The sequence below is a fragment of the Sturnus vulgaris genome, chromosome 1, assembly GCF_052056855.1.
Source record: "Sturnus vulgaris isolate bStuVul1 chromosome 1, bStuVul1.hap1, whole genome shotgun sequence".
Classification (NCBI taxonomy): Eukaryota; Metazoa; Chordata; class Aves; order Passeriformes; family Sturnidae; genus Sturnus; species Sturnus vulgaris.
In genome coordinates, this window is record NC_142243.1 from 40222538 (window position 1) to 40246100 (window position 23563).

Below are 23563 nucleotides of genomic sequence, written 5' to 3' on the forward strand. Positions count from 1 at the left end.
CAGCCACTGTACAAATTGGTTTTATAAAAAGAAGAAATAACCGTCAGATTAAGACACTGAGCTCATCTAGAGTTATTGCAGTTAGAGAACTCAATTCAACAGAGACATTTCTCATGCAACACAACATAAGCTTTCTGAAAATATAAATCACAACAAATGAACTGGGGAAGCCATGGCACTGACACACATAAAATTACAGAACAAAAGAAATATCTCTTGGTATTCTTTGTTTGATTACAAAAAGCAGAAAGGCAAAGATTTGTTTATCTCATTGCACAGGGATACAACAAGATTCATCTGTCAGGTCTTTATGCTCAGGGCTATTTCATGTGTGTGGTCATGGCACGCTATTATTATAAATACTTGTTAGGAACCTATGGTTATACTCAAGTAAGATCAACACACAAGGAACTCAGCAGTGATTGACTTGAAAGGTAAATACCTGTAGGGGCAACCTCAAAAACAAAATGTTCCCATCAGAAGCTGATTTGGAGGTTTGGAGGGGGATTTTGTAGCTACTGAAGTCTTGCAGTGTAAGTTTTAAAGCTTTTCTTGGTTCAAGCGACAATAGTTAGTAGTTCAAAACATGGCTCAAGGCAGCAATTTCATTTCTCTGGATTTCAGCAGGAGAAAAATGTAATAGTTCACACAGTTGTACTCGACTTGCAATTGAAAAGGAACTTGTGTGCTCTAAATGTGTTACAAATAGCAAGACAAAGCAGATGTGTTCTTAAAAACAGCTTTGTGAAGTCAGGTTGTCTTGTCTCTGTATGTATTACATCCTCCTGGTTTCATAAATCATGAGATATGCATAGAGAGTAGTTTATAATGTGAACATTCAGAACTTATCTGTCAGATATTTACAGGTTGGCACATCTTTTTTTTTTTCCATTTGATGTATTAATTTCTTGTATCTGTCTCAACTCTCTTAATCTGAGAGACAGATTTTAAAGGAATTCCAGATGAAAGACAAACCTTAAAAGCTCTGAAGTCTCTTAGGCACCCAGTTTTGCATGGAAATGTCCAGTGGTATTTCCAAAACACCAGGTCTGTTTGACATCTAATATGCATTACTTCTCAAAAGAATTAGTCCTATATCCCATGTAGGCTTTTTTTCCAAATCCGATTTGATGCCTATCTGCACCTTTAAGTACCTAAATGCCTTTGCAAATCTGGATTCAAACATTTTAATACTATCACAGAAATTAATGATAAGGAGAGTTTTGCCTAAAAAAAGCATTTCAGTATTTAGCCTTGGAATTAATCAAGTGCAAGCCAGGGAAGGTTAGGTTCTAGATAATCCTTCCAAAAATTAATATTTTAACATTCTCTGTGAGTGCTTAGTGCCATATACCGTAATACAACAAGGCAAAGATATATTCTACATCTTTTCTGCAAATTAGTTATTTTTTTCTTTTAACAAAGGGCAATAGATCAGCTTCAGTCAAATGAGAACCTAGAATGAGATTTTGTTTAATTGGACTGAAGTTGCCAGAAGTGTCTAAATAGAAACATACTTCAATGAGAAATATTTTTATATTGCATTTTCTTTCAGATACTTGAGTCTAAGTTTAATGTCAAAATCTTGTACTGCCATCCATTTTGCTAGAAAGTGCTTTGGAGAGATACTTTTTAGGGTTTTTTCTTTGCTCTAAGAAGCACTTGAAAATCAGCACATCTCAAATGCAAACCAATAGAAGAGTAATCTAAGTTTTCTAAATGAGGAAAAAGATAGAATTCTTGCTATTTATCTTGCTTGCTCCATAGCATCTAATTTTCTAGTTGATATCAGCAAGAAAAGCAGAACAAAAATCAGTTTTAGAAGTGAAGGAAGACGTTGAAAGGAATACTGCAATATGTTAAGACCATAATGACCCCAGATTTTTTTGTCTTCCCAAATGTCATTATTCTCAACACTATACAGATTGCAGCATTAAAAAAAAGAAAGTGGGACATACACATGCTTTTATGACCTCTTGCTGTTTTCTACATAAACAAATAAAGGTCGAAATCTTCTTTTGATATATAAGTTATGGATAAAGTGCCAGCCAAGTAGCCTTTATATAATACTTACATGCTTAATGATAGATAGACATATCTACAATGAGCCATCTTGCTCTTCCCTGTAGAATACCATACACTTTCTTCCTGTCTGTAATATTTACTCCAGTGTATAGTCTAGCCTCTTTAAAGATTGCTAATAAATACCAGATGCCTATGAAGAGAAATAGAGAAGAAATGGACAGGTCTAATCATGGTTGTGGTGGTGATAGCCTCTAAGTAAAACTGATTTTTCTAGCCTCCAAAAACAAAGATAAGCATTGTCCAAGAAGGTGGGACCCTACCTCCACTTTGTTGAGTTCTCATGGTCATAGTAGGCAACAGGCAGTTAAAATGAGGAATTATAACTTTATAACCTTATTTTCTTTTTTTTCTTTTCTTTTCTTTTTTTTTTTTTTTGGTAGCAAACTAACTAGTGAAACAATGGATTTAACTTCTGACAATGAACCTAGCTAAGGAATATTTTGACATTATACTTAGTGTTTTGAATGTGTCCAGCTGAAATGTCATGTAGCTACCTGGTTGCATATATTAAGTACATTTACAGACAAGCGCTTTTTAATAGACATAAATCAATATATATTATCTCAGAAACTCTATTGCTCCTGCAGAATCAGTATTTCTGTAGGAGCTCACTGAACTATAGGCACACAACAACATTTCATACAAAGTCAAAAAAATCATCAGGTTAAATAAAGAAACTTTTCTATTTACTGGACCAAAGCCAGAGGCATTTACAGTATGAAGGATAAAATCAGAGCAGCCTGGAAGCTGATCTGTGAGAAATTTGAGGAAGAAACTAAAAATTCAAGTTGACCATCATGACAAATGCTTGTCATGATGCGAAGAGAAGTTTGGCATTGTGACATGAATTTAGCCAAAATTAGCGAACTATTTATAACAATGATAAAAGTGTTTGTAACTTAACTTGTTGTCCACTAGTATCATGAAGGATAGTTTTCCTTCCCATTGTGGATTCACAACTGTTTTGCTTTGTTTTCCCTGTTCCCCTTCAGGTTCTAATATGACCTACAATATGCAAATATCAACATCTTGTTTGTTTCAGCCAGTATTAATGATGTCATTTTTGATCTTGTTTGCTAATAGACTAGAACTTTCTGCATGTGCCACAACAAAGACAATCTTCTTTGTGAAATGAGCAATATTAATTCTGATCATTTTCTGAAGTAGCAGAGCTTTTCACAGGAGCATTATTTTTAAGTGCTGTTACTGGAATTACTCAGGAGAACTTAGTTTAAATTAGTGATGCTTAAATTAATTAAAGAGAGCGGCCTGTGAATTTTCCCATCTGAGTTAGGATTCAAGATCCTATTTGTGAAGGGGTTTTTTGTGTGTGTATATTTTCAGCAACAGTAAATTTGAAGAAAATCTGGTTAGAATGTTGTCTGCTGCATAGGAGATTACATTAACATTTCAATTAAAAATTACATGCAGGCAATTGCTCGTTTATCCTGAGACTCCATATATCTTAGTCTTGTGTAACTCAACATAGACCAGCTGCAAGCAATGATACTACAGTATTTATATGGGCAAGATCCTAGAGAGGATATATTTGGTAGTGAGAAAAGGGCATGGGTAGTTTGGACACCTGCCTCCTTTTTTGAGTACTGTCCTTGTTGCACTGTGCCTTCATGGAATAGGGCAGGAGGAGATGCACTTCATGGAGCAAATGCATGACTGATGAGTCATTTGAAAGTGCATGAGCTAATTCAGCTTCCACTGACTTCAGGTGTATGGATTAAATGCAAGAATGAAAAGTACTGCACTTATTTTGAAACATTAATTCATTTATCTAGAGTTGTCTGCTGTGTCTGGATGCAGTAGAGATCAGTGGTCTTAAGTGGTCTACATCTAGTTAGTGCACGACTTGTAGGTTTTACATTGCTGGACAGGGATGAGATCGAATGGAAGTTCAGGCAGGAGCTGCTAAGGAACAATATGACTATAGATGAAGTACAGATGGTGAGAGGTAGTTTACAAAATGTTATAGAAATGTTTTCAAACATAAGCTCATGAAATTTTGTTCTGAAATTTGCAAAGTGGCCTTCTGAAAAAAAACATCTTTGCAGTGAAGGTCAAGCTGGCAGGAGCTGACATTTATTTAAATGGCATGAGTTGCTATCCCTTCTCTATATCTCTCACTCTTTTTTTCCCCCTTCATTTTAAATAATCAAAACCCTTTGAGAGAAAAGGAGGGGTTAAGATTTTACTTTAGGGAAACCGTTGGATTGACAAAGTCTACCCACTAGACCTAATTTATTTAATAGAGATCCCAAAGGCTTTGCTAAATGAAATCAATTAGAAGCTCTTCCTAAGGAAGGGTGTTGGACTCCTGGGATGTGTGTATGTGTATTAAACATTTTCCATTCATAAGAACCCATTCCTCCTGAAGACTGTTTTTTGCTTGCCTACTGGGACATAATCTTCTTTATTAATATAGGTGATACAAACACCTCTGAAAATAATACAGGAATGTTGAAGATATTAGTCTGGCACAATGAATTGGAAATGGAGTAATCCTGTTTCATGCAATCCCATGGCTCCTCTGAAAAGAAATTAGATTTCTGATTGTAACTGGTTTAATGGTAAGATTCTGTCAGTTTTCAAGTTCTGATTTTTGTGACCTCTGCTTCTCTCAGACAAGAAAACCAGAGTGACGAGGGCTTTGCTTTATATGAAATGTTACCTGTAGAAGCAAAAAAAATCAAAACCACCTCCAACCATTAGAGATGTGTTTATTCCTTAGAAGTTTCTTTCAGGGGCTTGGCATCTCTGATGAATAAGAAAGGCAGTTTTAACATGTATCTCCACATTTAATTCCTCGGTACATCTGCCTTGGCAGAAATCATTACAATGGGGTTGACACATCTCTGAACCTGAGAGGCGTTGTCAGAATAGCGAGGAAAGAGCACACAAGATGAAGTCAGAGCATTTGTTCCTTGACAGCTCAGAGACACTGGCAGCCAGATAGGGCTGGGGAAAAAAGAGAAGGCACTAGAGTTCCTCCTCACTGATCTGAAGCCGGCAAACAGATATCATTTCAGACATAAACACTCTGAGCAGCATGGTTTCTGTGGAGGTTGTTGCAAGAGTGAAGCATACTGATGCCTTCTCTGAAGGTTTATGTTTCATGACCCCGTTTTAATGGCTGTTTTTTTTTCTAATAGTCAGTCTCTGCAAAGATTCGCACTCAAATAACCTATTTATGGTGTGAATGAGAGGGTTTTGGGGGGATTTGAACTGAAATTTATCTCCTTATCCTTCCAGCTTGCAAAAAGTAAAGTTTAATGTCTGAACTGCTACTGAAATATTAGATTTTACATAAATCAAGGAAGGTAAAACCCATTTGATATGCTTACTTTTTTTAGGTTATTAACATATGTAAATTCATGTCTGTAAGTCTTTTGTACTGTAACTGAAAGTATGCCTACATTACTATCAAGCAACTCACCTTGTATCAAAAATGTCACAAAAAAAGTCACGGCAATGTCACCATTGGAAAATATTTTGAAAGCTGGAAGGCCAGTAGTTTCTATTCTCTCTCTTTTTTTTTTCCTTTCTTTTTCTTTTCTTTCTTTTTTTTTTTTTTCTTTTCTCTTCTTTTCCTAGAAATGCAAGGTCAGTGAATTTGAATGCTCTAAATATTCAGATTGTGATATGTTTATGCATTTGTATCCAACTACTACAATGGCATACACAGAGATGCATCTATTTTCAGCTGTTTTCCAAGCTGAAAAGCTTGTGCTACAGTATGACATGGTTAGTCTTTGGAAAAGAGAGATTCAAATATTCAGTGACTAAAATTTTAGGAGTCTTCTTTCTCCTCTGCTATAAACCTAAAAAGCTTTTTCAGGACTGCTTCTTCTGCAGCTGGTAACCCAGTGTCTGTTCTACTTAAAGTGCTATTTATAACTGGTAGTAGTGTCTTACAGAACCCTACCCTCAAGTTATTGTGGAGAAACGCATGAAGAAAGGTGCAAAGATGAATCCAGGCCACTTATATCTGCCTAATTCAGACAGAACAGGTCTTTGACAATGAAGAGACATATCAAACAACACATTGGCCCAGCCAAAACTGGAAAGTTGTGCTGCTCTCACTAGTACTCATGGCATAATGTTGACTAAAGTTGTTTGCTGGTAGACCACAGGCTTCTGTCAGTTCAGAATTGGGAAGTGAGTGCTCCTTCCACCCCTGGGAAGAGGCCAGTTTTTTGATGCAGTTGGTAGCAAGAAGAGATCAATTGCCTGGGTGCCAGGCATCCTGCCACAGAGCTGCCCACATGCCAGAGCAGTTCTTCACAGCACAGGTCTCCTGACATGTAATTCAGTTGGCATCACTGAGGATAGACAAAAAGAGTCTAATAACAACTCTAGGGAATTTTAATTCTGCAGTCCTCATTGTGTCTCCTAATCATACATGGGTATTATTTATTCACAGTTTCAAAATAAAACTCTACATGTCTAGCTCAAAACACCTATCGCAGCATCAGTACTAAAAATTCATAGGGTAAGACTAGGAGAAAGGCAGCCATAAATGTGCATCCTGCAGCCCACTCTGCCTTAACTGCAAGAAAGAAAGTGTGTGCAGAGCAGGGTACCTCAAACAATAACAAAGCACATGGCCGAGAGCAAGATCTAAACCTATACAGAGGATTTCAAGCCAGCACCTTCCTTTATGAATTTCTGCTTATCTCCCCAGTGGCACTAGGACATGGAAGTGCAGGGCATATCTCAAATTCCATACCATTTAGGGCATGCAAGGTTAAGGATGGCCTCTTTAGTCCCATCGAGAAGCTTGTTGGAAACAATCAGTGGTTTCAGAGCATCTGTACAATGTATTTTCAACAGCTTCTCTGTATAAGAAAGGGGCTAAGCATCACTTCAGCTACACTGGCACAGCTACACTGGCAAGCTCTAGCCTGGGTGGCACTAATGACTAAAAAAAAAAGGCTATTCTATTTTTTATAAGATTAAGAAAAAGAATATTTTTGAACAACAGTTCCAACCTCCAGTGGACTCCTTAATACCAGACTCTTATTGTTAGAAGATGATTAGCTAGTATTCCCACGCATTTTATTTAACATTTATTTACTCCCAAACTTGAATAACTGAATCATAATAAAAAATAGATTTATTGGTCTGTTTCTCCTTCTAGCCCAATTAGGTAAAGCTCAGAATTTTATAGGATATTTAGAACACTGAAGCAGATGCTGAATAATAACAGCTAATCTTTGTTCATTGTGATACAGCCCAGAAGAGCTTCCAATGATGGCCAAGCTCTGTTATGATCCTGGAGTGCATGAAAATTAAAGATATCTTTGAAGTACCTCCTCTGCAGCACAGACCCATTTTCATTTCCGAGTTAGTCCTCTTCTCTCATGTGATCCAAATCCCATGACTTTCTACAGATGCAGAATAGCTATTCCTGCTCCTGTGTTCACTTAGAGGGAAAGATTGTGACTATCCCAGTGACTCTTTTGACAAGGCCAAAAAAGACTGAGGTTGCCATTGGTAAATCCAAGTGTTCCTTCATTTATGGTGATTTTACTGAAATGTAGGTTTTGAAAAGATTGTATATACAAACCCAGTATTAATGACAAGGCCACAAGTGCTTTTGGGAGTATCTATGTAGAGTCCACAGAGAGCACAACATGGGCTAAGTATGGGAAGTCTCCAATCTACAGGAGAAATAGTCAAAATGCAATAATCCTTGTTAAACTAGTGCAGGGTCACACTCTTTCAGCAGCCTTTTTGGACTTCATGCCATATAAGATACTACAGCATAAGGTGTTCCTTCCCAGGTCATACACTTGTCCCATGCATGTGTATCCCCCAGCTAATGTTTCTCAGTCAGTCTATCTTCTCTCCAACACTGCATTTTTCTTGTCCCACCACTGTCTGGTCTCCCATTCCTAAGAAACTGAAATAAATATAATGTGAGAACTAAATTTCAGTAGAAACTGTGCCTGGAAAATTCTCAAGGGTGACACCACCCATCTTGAAAGCATTGAAGTACTAAGTCATGACAATTAAAGTGTTGTTTCTTAATGAAAGTGATATATAGTAATTCTGGTTTTATTGCATCCCTTGCTCCTTTTTGAAGTGTGTTAGACAACTCTAAAAATAGAGATAATTGCCAGCAATTGAAAAGGAGCCTGTTTGTGAATGCCAAAGAGATTTAAAGATAAATACATTTTGAAAAAATTGAGGTGGAGTACTTTCTTTTTCTTCATCCCTCACCTTGTTTGGGGGGAATGAAAGAGAAGAGCGTGTCCACGCCTGACAAAGCACAGTTCTGCCAGCAATCCACAGCAAAAGGGACAGTAAGGTCTGCAGAAACAGGGCTGTTTCATAAAACATATGCCATCTATTTCAATACAGAATTTCCCTCCAAAACAACAAATGTGATGGTTTTGTGTATGTGTTTCAATGCTTATGAAAGCTACCAGTTGCAGATAGTCATATACACTGTCACAGTGTTCCTAAAGGTGGCAGAAATAAGGGAGGTTAATAATTCCCTATTTGTTCCAGAGAAGTGAAAGGAAACGTGCAGTCTTGCTACTTTCTTTTGCTCCAAAGTGATCCCAATCTTGAGAAATCACCATTTTGTTCCAGAAAGACAAAATGCTTCCCTTGTCCCACTGTGCCTGCTGCCCTTGATGACATCAAGCCACCGATGACTTAGAGGCAGCAGACAAGGTTTGCTAGACCCTGAGCATTAATGAAAGCTTGGGTGCTGCTGATGTGCGGGAGCAAGGGCAGCTCAAGTGCAAAGTCTGCACAGGAATATTTAGGTAGTTAGCACGGGCATACTTTGTAGCAGCCACAAATTACGTCGTTTGAAGGGCTGCATGAAGGAGCAAGGGGTAAGCATGGCTTATTGAGAGGGTCACCTGGTGCCCTTCACTGCTCTGCTTTTGTTGGGACTGGGAAAATCATCATGCAATATCCCCCAGATGTGACCACTCATTTGCAATATGAGGAAGTTTACACTTGGACCCCAGGCTGGTGACTGCCCTGCAAGGCCTCAGGTTTGGTGACCTGAGACTTAGAGCAACTCTGAGCAAGTGCTTCACCACAATTGTACCTATTGCTAATAACTAGTGGTCTACTACCACTTTCATGGGTCATCTGATTATTTCATTCAAAGCCTCTAAATTAAAATTTTCAGTTGCAAGACTTTTAGCAGTATACCTCCCATTATACTTCCTTCTCGGTTCTGAAAATGTAGAGAAAAACTGCCACAGGGAAAAAGAAAATAAAAAATAATTCCCAGTCAAGTGAATGCAGTACATAATACATCTCACATATATATATATACTGCAGCAGTTTTCAAAATCATCTTTCTTGAAATAATTATAGGTGCAAAGACTTTTTTTTTTTGAAGACCTGTAATGGCCAGAAATGTTTAGTTTTGTACTGAATTATATCTTTCTTGAACAATAACAACTAAATGTAGTTAGGTGTGAAACGAGTTCTTTGACACATCTCAAAACACCTTACAAAGGAGCACAGAGTGCAATTCATCATCATACCCCACCATGTCAGATGACTCATGTTGTTATCACCAGATATTTAAAACCAATTCCATGTAATTTCAACTGTTTACTGTATTATCTCTGAACATTATTTTTACCCAGTAGTATTGGGTCTGTCAATATTACAATGTTTCTTGCCTAATTTGGCATGACCATTACCCCAGATTATGAACTCTCATCTTCTTGAGCAGTTAGCTTTTAAAAACAAAGATGCTTTGTGCAATCTGAATATAGTTTCTAAAACCTGAAAACCTCCACTAGCATTTTTGCTTGTGTTTGAGCTGAGTAAGAGTCAAGCTATTTAATTTTATCAAACTGTCCAAATAGACCATTACTCTTCTGCTGGTGGAGGTGTGTGCCAAAATAGTAGCCTAGAGCAGAGCTGCTTGGCACTGTATAACTCCTGAACTAATAGGCTCATAATGAAAACAATTCAAACCAACCTGTAAGAAGCATGGAAGGGCCTGTGCATCCCTAATTAAAAAGATTCTGTTTCTTTATTGCCATTCTGTGGTAACAGGGGCCATATTTTGACTCTCCCTCCAAAGTGTCCACAGTAATTGTGCACTAAACCTCTCCACAAGGAGATTCCTCAGTGCATGAAATGTAGGGGACAGGAAATAAGGAACCAGAAGTAAATCAGTGCTTGACTTAAGATAAAGATCCCACTTCAGTTCTGTCTTGAAGGCTTAAATGGAAGAAAATTGCACAGGCCTCCTTCAGCATGAGGGGTGGATGCTGTTCTAAAACGTGATGCTGTTTAGCATGTCCAACAGGGAGCAGAGGAATGCTGCGTAAAAAATCTGCTTCTTTGTAGGTCAGATACAGATACATGTCTTGACTCAGTGATGACTAATAAGAACTTCAAATTCACTTATTTTTTTCTTTTCCAGCATACAGTTCCAAATGAGTTGAAGGATTTCTTTCCACCCTGTTTTTTTACTGAATCATCTTATTTCCAAGATCATGATCTTCTGATCTCATGTATCCACAGAGATCTTGCATTCAGAATGTTTTCAAGCACCCATCTCCCTCAAATTCATTTTTACACATATAATGCTTCTGTACAATCTAGAGAATATTTGTCCTAAAATGGAAAACTGATGTACAGCTGACTCTTTCTTTACCTGTTCTCCTTGACTTTTGAAATTGATCTGTCTTTGGTTTTAGACAAACAATGCTATATCAGAAATGTCTCATTACTGAAAACATTAATGTAGTTGATGTTTTGTCCTGAAAATGCAGCATCCTGATATATATAAGATCCAATATTATTGTGCTCATGCTACATTTCTGCAAGCACAAACCATGTATCACCACTGGACAATAATTTTGCCAGATGAAGGCTGTGATTTTGTCCTCTGAGGGTTGTCTGTAAGCAGATAATACTGTTGAACTAGCCAGAGGGATTTACAATGAAACTCTTTTTAGTTATCATGCATAAGTCCAGGGAGCTTTTGAAAATGGTCCCTCTTTGAGTAATTTTAATATGTTTCTAAAAGATTTAAAGTGATATAGGCTCAGTGTCAGAATGGTATGTATGGGTATTTTTAAATGGTAGTATAAAACCCCAGCTGCACAGCTTTGTCTGTGTTCATATTTTATTAATCAGACTGTTTTAAAGTCCTCACTTCTATCTCGCTCTCTCTCATTACCTTCCTTAAAGTCCCTGCCCAGCTACTTCCCAGAGACCATTTTAAAATTAATTCTAATGATTTTAGGCACTTTTAATCTGACTGTCATCATAAGACTGTTCTCTTAGTGAACCAAGCTATTAGCTGACAGCAGTATTATTTGGGGACCTTGTCTTACTGTTTCCCCCAAGTCAGGCCAAATCCTTGGTCTAATCCTGTTTACTTATTTACAATTTAAATCCATTTAAATGAATATGCCACAAGGTAATTGACTCCCTTAAAATAGAATAGAAAAATAAAGAGGATCTAAGCTCCAGCCGTTTTTCAGAAAGGAGGACAACTCAGACAAAATTGCTGTGACTAGGCTCTTTTCCTGAAACCAGAAAAGCCCTGAAGACATGGGGCATTTTCTCTGGCCTTTTGGGAATGTGGGGCAATTTCTCCCCTCTGATTAATGATCAGTATGGCTAACAGCTTCAGATACTCCAGTGGGTCTGAAAGACTCCTTGGCAGACCACTGATTTTAAGTGGGATCTAATGTTTTTTTGGGTTAAACACTCTGGATGGCAACCTTTAATGGTTTTCAACACAATGGTGAATGGGAAGGCTAGCCAGGATTTGTGCACTTGACTAGTTAAACAAGAGCAAAAATGTCTGATAATATTGACAACCAGAAGATATGAGGCAATTATGCTTCAAAGATTTCTGTTTACTTGAACTTCTTTTCTCTTGTTTTACCATTGTTCTTGCAGATCTCTCTGTATTTATCAAGAGTCTGTAACTTCAGCTTTGGCAATTTGCCTAGGATCAGTGCCTTATAACAAAAAAACCACTTAGTGGGCTTCTTTGCAGAAAGTCATGCCTCTTCAATTTCCTAAAAAACAGAAAGGCAGTGTTCATGCATGTCATTTTCTCTGAACCTCTAGTCCTTTTATGGTGCTACTCCATCCAAGATGTACTGACAAAACTTAATTCAGTGGAGGAGTTCACACTGGACTTTCTGTGAAATTCTCCAAAAAGGAGACTGTTGAAAAGTGATAATAAAAATCACAAACTCTGTTAAATATCCACCAGCTTATTTTTTGAGTTTGATTTATTACTGTGGGGAAATGCACACCTTCTTAGGGTTTCAATCTCAGTCCACCCTGACGTTCAGCACTAGAGAAGAGTAATAACAAGGAGTGGTTGATATCTGAGAAGGAAATCTTCACACACAGGACACCAGGACACACACACATTATATATATATATATAGTAACATATATATATATGTTACTACAGATCATGTAATTTCCCCTGTAATACCTGTTATTACACCATAATATATTTGTCTATATCAAAACACACCTGTTTTTACACCATAACAATTTTCTCATGAGACAATTTCAAGGAAGATAAAAGCACTTTTTTTTCAACAAAGTGGCTGCAGAAGAACAATAGCGATATCATAGTAATAACTGCTTTTATGGAGCATTTTTCATCTTGTGAACAAGATCCACCTTGAAACTAAATTGCATATACTTTCCAATTTTATCTAGGTGCCTAAGCATGAGGTATCACTTAACCTACATATTTTGTTCTCCCATTATTTCTGTAGGTATTGTTACAAGTGTCATTCAACACAGGACTTAGGCATATAGTTTACTTTGAAACCTTTAAAAGGCTCAATTGAAGTCAGTATCAGTACTCTTGGTACATTATATTAAGGAAATGTGTAAATATCTGCAGAATCAGTATCTTAGGTTGGCAGCTTCTTTGGAGCAGACCATACTTCTATTGATGTAAAAATACCACATAAATATGTGGCAAAACATGTATTTTCTGTAAATATGCACAATATCCCAGTGAATTCAGCTAAGAGTTTTGTACATAACAATAATATATATAATTTTAAAAATTCAACCTAAAACCAGTCAGTCAAGCCAATTATTCTGAAAGACTCAAAACAGGAGATCCTAGTTACCGTATGAATTCTTCCAGAGCAACCAAGTTCATGATACTGCACATAAAGAAAGAAATATCTTCAATATCCTCTGAACAGTGTCTCATATGTCCACATCTCAGATGGCTGAAATGAATAGCGGTTATGCTATTGCTAGTTGTTGCTGGACTACATTTTAATTTTTTTTTTTTCTGTTTAAGGAAGACAATAAATCCACCAAAGTTTCTCATTTCTGCCTAGACACCCTGCAGTCTGCTTCTCAGATAGTGCTGGTTGTTTCTTATATGTCCCATAAACAGGGATTCTTTATGGAAATGTCTTTTCCATCTAGATACTAAAAATGACAGCAAAGATTATGCAATAGAGGGTTTGCTTGGAAAACATCATTTGCAGTCTGTACATACACTCAATGACACAAGCCCATTTCTTAAATAAAACTATAGTTTAAGAGAAACCTGTAATAAATCTAAACTGAGAAGAATATCTTCATGAGCTGAGGCTATAATGTGTCCTTTTCTCCTACCCTTCAGAAACAAAAAATATCCACTTTCTGTGATGATAAACATTATATGAAGCAATACCTACCGTGATTTTGTAGGCTTCCAGGTTCAAACGTCTTGGGATCTATACTACCATTTTTGTTTATAAATAATTTGCAGTGTCACACTGCTCATTTCACTTACTAATGATACATACAACACTTATTTTACAAGTATATTATTCAGAGGCAGTAAGTAATGGAGATGTGTTTCCACTTTTTTTTCACCAGTCTGAGTTGGTTTTCTCTCATTCCTTTTCATGACTCTTTAGCTAAGATGTTAGAAACAAGTTTTCACTAATTATGTTAGTCTATGGAGAGAAACAGTTAATTTATGCCTATTCAGTAATTATTTGCCTGGATGCAGCACCTTCCAACTACACCAAAACACCATGGTGTGTTTATAAATGCTTTGCCAGAGAGGATGTTAAATATCCAAGTTTTCATGCAGGGATGCTGAGCACCTTCACCTGTCATGAAGATGGAACACCTCATGGTTTAGGGATGGAAGTCTTCAGGAACCTGCTTTCAATAGGGCTTTTCCACAACCAAGCTGCCACTGTGTCCTGTCAGCCTAGGCAGGATGGGACTACTGATGGCAGAGGCTGTGAGCACAGGTCTCTTCTACTACAGGCAGATATCCCTGATAAGTTCTTCTGATGCTTGCAAGGCAAAGACCTGTAAACAACTGGCAATATTTTGTAGTTGCATATTTTAAAATTTTGGTGGGAATTGCTTAGTTTTTGAATTCTCAGTGAATTTTTCCATCTCTGACAAGTGGCACTGGAAACTATTTGGTGCTTGTGGCTCATGGTGTAACCATATGCATTCCTGAGAGCCCTAGAAATTAGAGGCTGTTGTTACATACAAGTTTAAAATTTCCTTACAATTTAAGGCCAAGAGAGATCATCAGACTGTCTAATTTGTCTTGCATATAGGCACCTATTAAATGCTGTACATGTACACCAAAGCTGAGAGAACTACTTTCATTAGCCCATAGTATTTTAGTCCCTGAGAAACCAAATTAAAACAGTGTCTAAAACAGTACCTGAGCTTCCTGTGATACTTGAGAACTGATTAGGCATGTCCAGACAACCGCAGAAAAAAATCCATGCAAAATATCCACCATGCTTGCCAATTTGAGCTATTAAAATTTCTACTGCTTCTGGACTGAGCTTAATTCAAGCCCAAGCATCAGATGTCTAAAATCATTTTCTGCATTGGTTTAATCTCTTCTTGGCTACAGCAAGATAAATTATACATGGTTCAAGGGAACGCAAAAAGTTCTTCTGCAGAATATATGAGACCAAATATCTCTCAGAGGAGTGGAGATTCTTGCTATCTGCTGTAGGCAGCCAACTGGAGCTCTCAAGTATAGGATTTGATTATACTTATTACCTTAATGCCAGCCTGAAAATATCTGAGTGGGCAGGGTGCAATTCAAGACATCTCGTTCCAGCCATTATGGAAGAAGTTGCACAGATGCATTGTTCTAATGGATGTAGGGCCAGAGGGATCACTGGAGATCTAGCCTGATGTGACCCTCCTTCCCTCCCTGAGCCTGCTCTGTCCATTAGAAGTTCTCCCAGAAGCTGAAGTAAAGCTATATTTAAGAAAGAAAGCCTTTTTCAGGACAAGATCAAGCAATGGTGAGAGCACCACCTCCCTTCATAAACTGTTGCAGAGTTTAATTACCTTTACTGCTAGGAAATTGCATCTGATTTCAAGGTTGATTACATCTAACCTGAAACTTCCAGTCACTGGATTTAGCTTTGCTTTTGTCAGCAAGAGTGAAAAAGCTCACTGTTGTTATCTATTCCCCATGTCCTCTCACTCCTTTTCTTAAGTGGAATGTGTCCAGCTCTTTAAGCCTCCCATCTCAAGGCTTGTACTTGACATACAAAATCTTTGGATTTTCTCCAACATTTTCTCATCTTCTTTAAAGTACAGGCACCAGAACTGTGCTTGATATCTTGGAAACATGCAAGGACTGTGCTGAGTCCTTTCCTCACCAATGTACTGAGACCTCCTGTAAGGAGTGATTAGGATAATCACCTTTTATCATTCCCTCAGTCTCTGCTCTCTGAGCCAGTGTCCATTCCTACACTGGCTTTTGGACTGTGTTAAAATGAATTTAGTGTGCTGCTTGTTGGACAGTGATCATTTAGCCAAATCAAATTACGGCAGAAGTAATATATCTTTTTATTTATTGTGCTATATGCAAGCCTTTAAAGCAAAGATTCTATCTCATGGACCAGAGTGCTGAAACCAATAGAAAACAGTGTCAGGCAATGACTGCTTCTGATTTTGCTTGGAAAGCTCCTCATATTGAATGAAATCTCCCCATTAAAAGGCTATATTTTGAAATCTGTCAGTGAGACACTTCTTAATCCTCGCAATAGGTTACTTGTTAATTCCATGTAATTCAAGACTTGAAATCAAGATGTCATGTGGCATTAACTGCCTTGTAGAAATCCAAGTACCTCCTATCAATACAGCTGCTTTTCTCATGCAGACCTGTAATCTTTTATATAAATCTTCGAAATAACCAAAAATTCCACAAGTGTATGTGTTGAGAACTGTCACTAACCTGTTTTGACCAGGATTAAATGGATTTATACTTTTTCTAATATTTAAGTATCCCAGAAACACATGCTATTTTGTGAGAAGAACAAAAACATCAGTTTCAACTAATGGATGGCACGTAGCAGAAAAATGTACTTCCCCACTTATATTGTTCTCTAAATCAGAGCTAGGTGGAGTATGAGCTGAACTAGTTGAGCTTATTTACAACCACTGTTTCTCTCCCAGAGTTAATGAATTACTGACAGTTTGAGGATCCTCTGTTATTTAAAACAGAAACTCTCTCCTAAAAGTCACTTCATCTCTTTTCTACAGTAGAAAAGGGACTAAGTAAAAGACCAACAAGAGCTTTCAAATGACAGAATCTGCCGAATACAGGAACACAGAAACTACTGGTGCTTCTTGAAGGGAGTGTTTAATGCCCAGTCCTCAAAGCCTTGTGAGAGCAGCTGTGCTTAGAAATAAGACAGTCTGCACATTGCCAGCACAGAGCTTAAAAAGATTAAGAGACACAAAGGATTTGTACTGGCCCTCAGTTAAAGAGGACTTTGATTCATTACTAATCTTCTCAGGACAAAACCTCATCACCTATACATGCAGTAGCAGTACCTATGGGCTGAGAGGAGAATGAGGACTGCTGGTACCATCAAGCCTAGACAGAGAGCTGAAACAGGTATGCAATTTAGGAATGCAGCTATAGTGTGAACATTGTGGTTTGTGTTGCTTTTAGTATTTCCAGGTTGCAAAATTTCATGCTTTTTGCTGTTCTCGTGGCTCAACACCAACGGCTGCTCTGAGCTCTGCCTGTGTGCTCCCTTGGAGTATGGAGTTATCCTAGGAAGAATGTGCCCCTGACATGCCTTTGCACTGCTCTCTACCAAAAAATCACAGTCATGAACAGAATATTCCCTCTAAACTCCTAAACTCCTGTGCTACTAGTTAAAAACATTGTGAGATTTAGCTTTTTAATGTACTTACATCTAGAATATTAATTTCATACTACTGTAGGCTATGAAAAGAATTGATCCTGTAATGAAAGGAATATTAGTCAAGGGATAAAGAGAAGGTCACTCAATTTATCTCAGCACTGGAAGAAGCGGTATTCTTTGCTGATTTTGTAAAAACCTATTAATGTCTCAGAAAATCAAGGGAATAGATGGTACCAGATGATTCTTTAATTTAGTCATTGAAATAGTCTGTTAATATTTATAAATTTTTAAGCACCTAATCCTGTAAAGTCTTGTTTATATGAATAATCCTTACAGTCTTGCTGAATTATGTAGGGTTTTTGCGCTAGAAAAAAAAATAATTTGTGTAAGGATCAGTACTACCGGGCCCTTAAATATTTACAAACACTCATCAAAATTATTTTATGAGGGAAACTGAAGAACCATCTGGTATCCCCTGTTATTTAATGCTCCCTGATTTTCCTAACTATGTGTAGGAGTCAGCAAATATTAGCATTTTCTTTCTTATTTGAGGGCAGCCAAATTACCTTCTCCTTATCCTTTAAACTTGCATTCTTTCCTAACAGAGGACTAATCCTTTCACTTCTACCTATGTAAAATGGACAGGCAATGCCAGTAAGCCAGTCAGCAAATCTGCTGCTGGGTTTGCTTAAGGACTAAAGTTTCTTTCACTTAGAATAATAATAAAGTCTCTCTTTTGCACACAACTACCATGACATCAGCAGTATTTCAGTCCTTAAAAATCTGTGTCAATTTTAACAGCAAGAAGCTGTGCATCCCTTAACAGTAATTTTCCCCAGAAAAAGTACTGTATTCTCCTTTTCAGAGATACACTAAACCCCCACTTTTCAACTGAAGTTGTAGATGCTTAGCTGCTCTCAGGAGTGAGTCTTTTAATACAAACCTGTAATCCAGCTATACATGTGCAGCTGGTCAAAAAACCTTTTTATTAGGTGTAATTTCAACAACAACAAAAAAGTTTTTCTATCTTTTTGTGAGGCTCTGTTTTCTTTGGCAATTACACTTAAATCATTAGGATGAATGACATCATGGCTAATGCAGTAAGTTGTTATGCATGCTAAGATCAGTCTTTTCTTATGTTATTGTGATATTTAACAATGCAAACAGCTCATTCCACAGTGTACCACTAGAGGTTCAATTTTAAAGGGAAATAATTGCTTTTTTTTTTGGGGGGGGGGGGGGAGGTGTGTCGAGCCAAATGAAAAGCAGATCTGCTAACTCTTTTTTTATGGTTTGTGGGTTTTTTTTCATTAAAAAATATTTAACAACAGCAAATCACTCCAAGGAAGTTTGCAGTGCTGGTAATGTGGTTTATTGCAACCAAGTGCATCCATTCTGGGTACTATACCCAGCTGTCATGTATCTATATCCCGAACAGTAAAAATATGAACACAAGCTGTATTTGAAGAAAGGGATGCTGCACATTAGATTTTGGGTTTGGGTTATCAACAATGGTTAATATTTTTCTACTTCCTTAAAATGAATCTGAGTCGGTTTCAGCTAAAGGAATAAAACTCACAAAGCCTGAAAATTGTTTCCCATTGCAAATAATACAGGGCTGGTAATGCAGTCGTGGCTTCTTCAGTCAGTTTCATCAGTTTTGTGACACAATCAAACACACTGCAAAAAGAAATGCATGCTCATGTACTAGGTTTTTATTTTTTAACTGATTGTGTCTTCAAAGCTGGGTTGAGTCAGTCAGTGTGAGAATTGTGTAAAGAACTCATGAAAGTGGTTTTTACCAAGTTTCTTTTTGTATTCGTTATTTTCTTTTATACTAATAAGAATTTAAAATGATAGGCATACATATAAGTGTTCATGAGCCAATTTGCAAATATTCCTAGGAGAAAAAAGAGCAGGTTTTGCTATAGTACAAAGGCCTGGTCCTGCACTATCTTGCTAATATGATTCAGATAGATTACTCAGAGAGGAAAATATTTTTATTTGGTTAGAAACTCACAGGACTGAGGTTTAATGATGGAAAATGACATCTGGCAATGTATCAGTTGCATGCCTTTCTTTTTTTCCCCCTTCCCTCAAAAAAACACCTGTCTGTGGCCATAGCACTCGTCCTTCTGACCTAGAAGTTTCTTTTTGACAATGGCCGATATGGAGCTAAAACAGCTTTGTATAGTTAGAGGCAAAAAACACAGCGCAGAGGAAATCTGATCCGTGCAGCATCTTAGGCAGTTTTCACCTTAAAGCCAAGATGGATTTTTCTAAAACCCATCTGCCCAGGTGCTCTCAACTGGAGAGAGGCAACAAAATTCTTTGCTGCACGAAATGAATGGGAAGTTTACTTTGTAGAGCCAGAGTAGAAAAGTGCACAACAGAGAATGTGTTTGAGTGAGAAAGGCAACCAACTGATGATGTTTCTTAAAGTCTGGGTTATGACAAGCCGTGCAACTGCTGCAACACAGCACATTTCACAGAAGAACCTCTTGGAGACTAAAGTCACCCTCGCAAGAACCGTGGTAAACCCGAAGAAGGATGTGAATAACTGGGGTCATCACAAAAGGTTGGTGAGGTTGAGCATAGCATAAGTTCACCTATCGTAGCAAGTATTATACATTGGCAATGACAGCTGTTCACTCAGATGAGCAAAACAATTAACCTTATTCGTATTTTGCTGGGGAACCCGGTGGGCACTGGGGGGAGCAGAAGCACCCTCTGAAGGCATCCCAGGCAGGGCTATCTCTCTCCGTCGGCCCTGCCCCTAGAGCTGGAGGGCGAGAGCCGCAGCCAGCCCCGGGCGGCAGACGGGCAGCATCACCCCTCGCGGGCAGCACCTCCCCGCGGTGCGGTGGGAGCGAGAGGGAGGTCTCCTCCTTCCCTCCCTCCCCGCCCGCTCTCTCCTCCCTCCCTGCCCGCCTGCCGCCGTGCCTGCAGCCGCAGCGCAGGGCAGGCAGGGGAGCGGCGGCGCGGCAGGCACAGCCTCCCGGCGGGCGCCCGGCGGAGGAGCAGGGCGGGCGGGCGTTGGCTGCGCCCGGCCCCGCCGCGCCGCCCGCAGGCTCCGCCCGGCGCTCCCATGGCGCGGCGGCCCCGCGCCAGGTGAGCAGCGCTGCCTGTTGCGCCGAGCCGAGCGGAGCCGAGCGGAGCCGCCGGGACCGCACGCCGGGAAGTTTTGCGGGAAGGCGCCGCGATGTGAGTTGCGGCGCCCCGCGGATGCGCTGGGTGGGGGGCGGCAGCGCCGGGAGGAAACTCGACGGGGAAGGAGCGGGGTTAAGGCGATCGGCGCTGCTGCCTCCGAGGGGCTACCGCCGTGCCGTGCCACCTTGCCCGGCAGCGATCGGCGAGGGCCACCGGGGGTTCCCCCTCCCCCAGCCCGTGCCGGCGAACCTCCGGTGTCCGTGAGTCCTGGGGGTGACGGGGTCGGGATTCCGCCGAGGCAGCGGGAGACGGGAGGGAATCCAGATGCGGAGGCTGCGGGAAGAGGGTTGGTTGACACACTCCCGCTTGGGAGCAAACGAGGCATTTGAGACCCGCGGCCCCCGATCCCGTACGGGAGCAACATCAGAAAAAGGGGTGGACGATGAAGCGCCCCTCCCATCCGTGCGTGTTCCCGGGTGCCTGCCCGCTGTCCCTGCCCGCTGTCCCTGCCCGGCCGTGTGCGGACGGGCTGCCGGGGTCGTTCTCGCTGCTCAGCGTGCGGGCGGCGGCCGGGGCGCCGAGCGGGGCTGCCGGGGAAAGGGGGCGGCGGAGGCGGGGACGGGTGGGAAGGCGCCGTGTGCGTTGCCGTAGGATTTTTCCACTTTGAGACCTATCAGGATCAGTTGCTACGGTTCGGGCGGCGGTGGCCGCGATGCGGGGGGTGGGGGAAGAGGGCATCTCCCTCCGAACGCGAGCAACAAATGGCAGCGGCGGTGCCTGCTGCGCCCAGGTGAGCTGCGACTCCCCCGCTGCCCGGGGAGGCACCGGGCGGGACCGTAGCGGGGGGCGCTGGAGCTGCCCCGGGGGCGCCGTGGCGGGGTGCGGGGTGCCCCCGGCCCGGGACACGAACGGGGGTTCAGGGGGGCTCCGTGCGACACGGCGCTCCGAGCGGGGCACGGCCGCGACCTCTGAGCCCGCACAGAAATGTCGTGATCTCTTGCAGCAAGCGGGTGCTGTGTCTCTGTGGGAACTGCGGGCTCTTCTCTCGCTTTTCTGGCAAGCTACGCGTCCAGACTTTCCCTCGCCAAAAATTTGGAAAATGCTTCAGATGTGCCAGCGAGAATTCTTCTTTCCTTCTTTGCTTCTGCCTTCAAAAATTAGGAGATTTTAGAAATCGGTTAGAAAATGTGGAAGTGATTCAGGCTGCGGGTTATCATCCAATCTTTCTGATTGTCCCTAGATAGCAGAAATGGTGTAATTACAGAATGAAACCAGCCAAACAACTTGAAAAGCATAGACCAACCACCTAAAGAGTCAGAATGAGAACCAGGCAAACAACATTTAGCACTCTCCTCAAAGAAGTAATCCTAGAGTTATTTACATAGATATGAAAATGACAGAATAAGCTAAAGCTTTTGAGATTATTGGAATTAATTAAAATATAATAGCCACGAGAAAATGGTACAGATGTGGTAAGGAAAGGAAAAGAACCCTTCTTCGATCTGAAAACTCCTACTGGGGTAGCCTTTTCTGAATGCTGAAAAGACCTATCAAAAATTTCTTCCTATGGTAACCTGTCTAATAATTTGCAGGTTTAAATTGGAGGGTGTGCGTCACACCCTACTGAAAGCGGTAGTTGAAGGCTTTGATATGGAGCACCACAGTGTTCGTATGGCTTACCTATTGATATTATTTCTAGTAATTTAATTTAAAAGTATAGGCTTCTGGTTTGGTTTAATGGGAAAGAAAATAAGCTGTAGAATGAACTAAATTTGTAAAACCTTTGCTACATTCAGAGTCTAATTTTCTAGATCAGTTCCTAAATAGTAAAATTGCTCAGAATTAATTATAACTGTGATCGTGGCAGCCCTTACTTGTGCAAGTTGCCTGGATTTCTGGCTGATTACTTCCACAGGTAATATTCTGATGGCTCAAGATAGCAGGATCAGACCCATAGAGAGTTCCAGTGTGCAGCACTCTGTAGGGTTGTGCCCATTGGTGCTAATGAGACGATTTGGACTTAGGTAAGAGAAGACTGTGAGGTTAAATCCAGATCTCTTGCATTTATTCAGCTATTGCTGGCTGGGTCGCTGAACCCTGATCTTGCCTTCCCCTGAGGTCTGCTGTAAAATTTGTGCTGACTTGAGTCCAACCAAAACGAGCTCCTGTGTGATTGTAGTTTTCAGTTGCCTTAGGGCGGGTTGGAGCTGTTGTGTATCTTGGAGATGAGGACCTAAGTGAATGAGGATTGTACCTGTAACTATCAAGAATCAATGTGTTTTGCCTCAAATGTAAGATTAATTGAAAGGGGAGTATCATTTAATAGGCATATAAGTCTCTGCTCTGGATCCAGTCCTGAGCTAATACAGTCCATGAGAGCTTTGCCATATGTAAATGGAGTAGCAAGACTTAAGGGTACAGGTGTGATTTGTCTTTTCCGTGTGCTTTATGGATCCGTATTTCATATCTTTTGGGAGGTAGGAAATTCTTCCTGCTCACACTGAAACAGCATTAGAGTAACTAGAGTAACAGAGCAAGTGCATGATATGTCAGCTCAAGAAATATCCTCCCAGCAGGAGCACTGGAATTTATAAAATTCTGCTGTATTCAGAAGCGCTAACTCAAGTGTCTAAAGCCAGGGAAAATGTATTGCTTCATTTCAAAAGCACCTTTAGATGTTCAGTTAAATAATAAGGTGCTTCTGAGTCTTGTTTTTAAGGATATTTCCTGTCACTTCACTAGGAATATTTACGTGAGTAGCACAAGGAATGCATGGCTCACTGGCAGGAAGATTTTACACTTTTTAATGAAATAGATGATTTAAACAAGAAGGAATATGGATAGAAATATTTCTTGTTGCCACTTCAGTTAATCAGAAGATGAACCAAGGGAGGTACTTCCTCTCAGACTGGAATACTGCTTTTGTAATGACTTACAGGATTTGCATGTAACTACTGTCCTTCTTGTCATCTACATGCCTGGTCTTTGGATCAGCATTCATTAGAGAATGCAAATTAAATTAGTGTTCTGTGGCTAGCAAAGTAATACCCCTAATTTTGCTTCATTCAGTAAGCTTTGTTCATAAACTTAGAGAAAACTCTTGTGAAGCAAATTTAGAAACTTATAATAATCTTTAACAGAACCTTACTTCAAAATGATGGTATTTT

At 39.9% G+C, this 23563-nt stretch overlaps 1 protein-coding gene across 1 annotated transcript in view; it reads left to right on the forward strand.

Moving 5' to 3' along the window:
* The first annotated feature begins 20340 nt into the window (after nucleotides 1-20340).
* Nucleotides 20341-23563, forward strand: part of LRRC3B (leucine rich repeat containing 3B) — a 45155-nt gene continuing 41932 nt past the window's right edge. Inside the window, exon 1 of the mRNA XM_088164327.1 lies at nucleotides 20341-20357. The gene's annotated coding sequence lies outside the window, so the exon portion shown is untranslated. The remainder of the gene's footprint in view (nucleotides 20358-23563) is intronic.